This window comes from Tursiops truncatus, chromosome 3, assembly GCF_011762595.2.
Source record: "Tursiops truncatus isolate mTurTru1 chromosome 3, mTurTru1.mat.Y, whole genome shotgun sequence".
NCBI classification, from domain to species: domain Eukaryota; kingdom Metazoa; phylum Chordata; class Mammalia; order Artiodactyla; family Delphinidae; genus Tursiops; species Tursiops truncatus.
In genome coordinates this window covers 92,426,668-92,432,111 of record NC_047036.1, presented here as the reverse complement: position 1 = coordinate 92,432,111, position 5,444 = coordinate 92,426,668, and positions in this window count along the sequence as shown.

Sequence of the window (5,444 nt, the reverse complement as noted above, 5' to 3'; positions counted from 1 at the left end):
TTTAAAATGGATAGGCACATGAGGGTTAGATAAGGCCACAAGATGGGAATGTAGTCCCTAAATCAATATTTTGGCCTGGTGATCTACAAAGAGGGGCACATTTGAAGAAAGAAGAGGAATCATTTGAGAAACTGTATCATGAAGCAGAGTAGTTAGAAATTTATCCACCAACGGGAAGATGTAACTTGGCTACAAAGACTTGAAGCAGGAAAGAGGTAGTGACTTAGGGGAAATAGTCAGTGCAAGCAGGAAAGGCCTGGGGACTGTAGCATGATAAAGAGCTTGGGCAGAATGTGTGCACAAGGAACCGATGAAATTTAAAAAAAAAAAGGAAGAAGAAGAGAGTGCTAACATCTTGTTGTGTGCCTGACTGATATGGAACTGTGAACTGTGTCAAAAAAAAAAAAAGATGAAAATACACTTATGACAATGCTATAAATAAAATAGTAAATTACAAAAAAAAAAAAAGTCCCTGTGTATTTATAGCCTGCCTATCTGTGCAACCATACATATAAAATATCTGTATTTTACTGTGTTTAAATATTTATTATATTTGATTTCTTTTTTTTTCCACTAAAAATGGTGTTTGTCCTCTAAATGGCCTGACCATGGTACGTGCTAAAAGAACATATAGGAAGCATGGAAACCATAGAGAATGTGAAAGAAAAGAGAGATCATACAAAGAAAAGAGTGCATGAGGCATCTACGTACAGCTTAAAGAATAATTACAAAGTGCACAACCACAGACCCATCTCCCAGGTCAAGAACCTGAACTTTGCCAGGACCCAGAAGCTCCCTTGATGGCCTTGCTTCTCACCACCACACTCCCTCCCCTGAGCTCAGGAAGATATTATCTTAGATTCTTCTAAAAGCTTTATAATTTTGCCTTTTACGTTTAGGATTATAATCAATGCTGAACAGATTTTTGTGTATGAAATGAGGTACACAGCCAACATTTTTTTTTCTCATTTGGATCCTCAATTGCCCCACATTCACCATCTATTAAAAAGCCTATCTTCAGTGTGCTGCATAAATTATCTGTCTATAAGTCCTGAATTTATTTATCCGGCTTTAAAGAGACACTTCACGAGTTCGTTCATTAACTTAAGCCCCTGATTGTTCTAGCTCCCCATTCTTGAGCATTTCCTACATCTGAGACTCTCTAAATAACAGCCAATTTTCATTTAGTCTCCATCATAACCCTATGAGGGTGCTCTCATTGTTATCCCAGGTGGTTCAAAGGTTGAGTAACTTGCCCAAGGTGGCCAGCTGGTTTGCAACAAAGCCGACTTTCCACAGTCTGCCCTACATTCTCCTCTGAAGCCCAAACACCTTCCACAGTGATGGCCAGCGATTTCATCTCTGGCCATTTCAGCCGCAGGCTTTAAGGTATCCCGCGTAAAACCCGCCCTGACCCATCCTGCGCTCTTAGGCACATAGCTTGCTCTCTTCGTCTATCTGTCTAGAGACGTGTCTGCTGATTCAATTTGAATTCTTTGTCTATTTAAAGAATCAAATATCAGTCAGCCGCTCAGGCGGCCCAAGCCTCAGGCTCTCTGCCCTGTGCTCTTGCCAAGGGATTTTGGCCAGGTCTGGGGTTTTCCCAAAAGGGCTTGATACTTGATACACACTCTTCAGCCTAATTTTCAACCTGTGATGCTTTCCTGAGCCCATACAGGTAGTTGATTGTGCAGCTTTTCCTTTGTGTGCAAAGAATGTTTCGTCATCAGCCCAGATTTACTCTTCTCAAAGGTATCAGTGAGAGATGGCAGCCTGTGGGAACAGGAGAGCTGATTGGAGGGTTGGAAATGGGTCCTCGCATTGACGTGCGTTGCTTGGGTTGCCAAGCAGGGCTGCATTTTCAAAAGGGATAATTATCCAAGGTCTGTTTCAGAGCTGAAATCTGGTTTATGAAAGAAAGGGTTAGGGGTAATGCCATTCACACTGAATTTGCCAAATCCTTGATCATGAAATATTCTCAGAATGTTGGCAATCACTTCTGGGTAACCCCACTTACACAATAGTTCCCAAAGCTGCCAGACACACTGGTATGAATGCTTACGTAAGGTCAATAAACAATGTGGGAGTTCATTGCCTTTCTCTGAAATACCTTACTGACTCTGAATATGAAAAATTTGGATAATCTTTCCTGCTACAAAAACACATGTCAGAGCATGGACGTTGATACCTTGCCCCATCCCTGTGACACTACCACAGCTTGACACAGACCCCATGAGGTTGGATACAGCACAAGACTTTGTTGTTTACATGCTTTACACCTGTTTTTCCTAAGTCTCTTCCTTTGAGATATGCTGGCTTAAAGGCCAGCAGCACCTTGGAAAGAATAGTTCAGCTTTCACTGGAACCTATTCCATGCCTGGTGGGCCCTCACCACACAACTTTAGGTTTCTTGGCAACCTGTCAACAACAAGAGGACTTCAGCTCTTAGCACAGGTGGCATATTCTGCTGGGAAATGAGGTAGACAATGAAAAGCCACTGCGGTTACTTTTCCCCCTTTTTTTTTTTTTGACTCAGAAAGATTCTAGTTTTCTTGGAGCATGGAATGTGCCTATACTTCTGACCTTTTGTATTACCAGATCCTTCACTGCCAGCCTATAACACGAGGATGCTTTTGATACATCTCTCACCTTTTAAAAACATTTGTTTCATCAGCTGTTGTCACTACTATCTGTATCGGCTCCAAGAATGATCTCAGTTGATTATATAAGTATTGGATTTATTTATAAGAAGGAATGATATAGACTTCCTCACGGCAAAACCCTGAATTGCAGCGATGCTTCCTCTTCAAAATCAGCTTCAAGCTAAGTGTTTATTTCAGAATTTCCTGGCACTAGAGAAAGCTGGAGGATAAGGAAAGATTACTCAGTCAGTTTAACAGGTCCTTAACTTATATATAACTAGTTCCCTGCAAAGATATTTCTCAAAGTCTGAATTTTGCTATGAGTCCCAAAATTTGCTGAGACAGATTGGTTCACTGTAAATGGGGCTCAGGAAAATCAGTGAAAACCTTTAATCTTATATTTTGGAAGTGAACTTCAACATATAGTGTCTAAATGTATAGAGACTGTGTTGGCAGCAAGGAAATTAGCATTGATTAGAAAATCCAGGGGAATGCACGTTATAGACAGACAGCTGCTAAGCTGTTTCTCTTGTTTACTCTTCTGGGGTGTGGAAGATGAGAGTCCTGCTCTTATGCTCATACTTCCCAATAAAAATCTTTCAGGGACCATCAGGAATGGAGAGAAAGAGACTCTCTGAGGTATTCTAAGATAAACCAAAAGGTAATGTCTGGGAAACAGACTGAGGTAGTTAGGACGGCTGATGCTGCTTCCCTCTACCCCCAAGTCTGTGCTAGCTGAAACATGCAGCAAGGTGGGATCCAAATAACAGCGCATGAAGCCAAGACTGGGCTGGTTGAGATACAAAGCCAGACGGCAGCTTGCACCACCACATCAGCCCACCCCCCCACCATTACCATTTGCAAGCACTTTTGAGAAGTCTCTCTCTGGCTTCTCAGAGTAGATGTAGGGTTGGTACCCTCTGTATAAGTTCTCTCCTGTGTGTCTGCATCTTCATTCCTCTGGCCAAACATGTCCTGGGGCTCTAAGGTATGTCATGAGTGTAAAGCCTTCCTTGGAACCTGGGGTTTTCATCAATAAGCCTGAAGGGGCAAGGAAATTCCAGGAGGTGGAATTTGTACAGAATAATAATGGTATGCTGATTCCCAGTTTACAAACAGTTTCCATATCTGAGATGGCAATGAGTCTGCCTGTTTGGTCACCGTTGGTTACCCCCAACTACAGCTACATCCTGACACTAAATAGGTGCCAACATCTGTTGATTTATGAACGAAGAAATCTGTCATTTCACTTGACATCATAATCATCCACTGAAGTAGCTAGGGCTGTTGTCCTCCACCCTCATTCGTAGATGAGGAAACTGAGTCTCAAAAAGAGTAAATGCCCCCGCACCCCCGCCCAGAACTAAAGACTGCGAGATTACTGCATTGGAATCATAACCCAGTTATTTTTATTCCAAACCCAGTGTTCTGCCTACTATACCAAAGAAAGAGAAATGGAGGAGAAGGAACCTAAGGTAATTTGAGCAAGACTTCCAGGGAAATGGATGAATTCCTAATTTTCTATTGCTGGAGAGGTTGGGGTTTCATCCACAGCATGAATCCAGTGAGGGTCTAGAGAGGTCAGCTGGAGGATGTCAGGGGCTACAAGGAGAGGGGCTTCTTAGGGCTTCCTCAGGAAGCCAGCTATTGGTTTGGAAGGGGTGATGCTAAGAAATAGAGTAGCTGTAAAAATTGAAAGCAGGGAGTTCCCTGGTGGTCCAGTGGTAAAGAATTCGCCTTCCAATGCAGGGGACGTGGATTCGATCCCTGGTCGGGAAACTAAGATCCCACATGCCGCGGGGCAACTAAGCCCACGCGCCACAACTACTGAGCTCACGCACCTCAACCAGAGAGCCCATGCGCCACAACTACAGAGCCCATGCGCCCTGGAGCCCGCATGCCACAACTACAGAGAGAAAACCCACACGCCATAACTAGAGAGAACCCCACATGCCACAACAAAGAGCTCGCGTGTTGCAACAGAAGATCCCACGTGCCTCAGTGAAGATCCCGCGTGCAGCAACTAAGACCTGACATGGCCAAAAAAATAATAATTAATTTAAAATAAATAGATATTTTTAAAAATTGAAAGCAGAATTTTGGAAGAAAGGTTCACAAGGCAAGGGATGGAGGTAGGGCCTAGGGGTCACAATATGCAAGGATAAGGAGGATGGGCCCAGGGACTTGGGGGAATTCTAAGGGTCAGAGGCTAGGGTGCTTTGAGAAGAACTACAGTTGAGCTAGAACAAAAGCGGCAAACCAAAAAGTAGCACAACTGAGACCTGCAGAGAAAAGGTACTATCTCTAATCAATGTGTCTCTGCAGTAGAACCATGATGCATAGTAACATGCTCTGTATTCCCACCCACCCCCACCCCTTCTCCTGGGAATTCTAGAAAAGGTAAAGTAGTAGAACCTACAGCTGCTCTTGAGAGAATGATAATAAATGCCTGTCTTAGCTCCTGAAAATTGGGCTTGAGATTCCTGAGCCAGAGCACATGACACTTTCCTAACATTCATCTCACCCTAAACACCCCTTGACTATTTCAGAAGAGGCCTTTTCTATGACTCTAAATTAACTGAGAGAGACAATGAAATGGCAAGATCACTGGCAGAAAGCGAGGAGACATAGGCTGAATCCTGGCTTTGCCAATAACTGTGTAACCTTAGACAAGTCACTCATACTTCCTGGGTTTCACTATCCCCATTTGGAAATGAAAAGATTAACATAGATTCTATGTTGTAGAAGCCCCCTGAGCTTAACAATCTATGAAACAAAGGATAGAATCAGACTCAATATTTA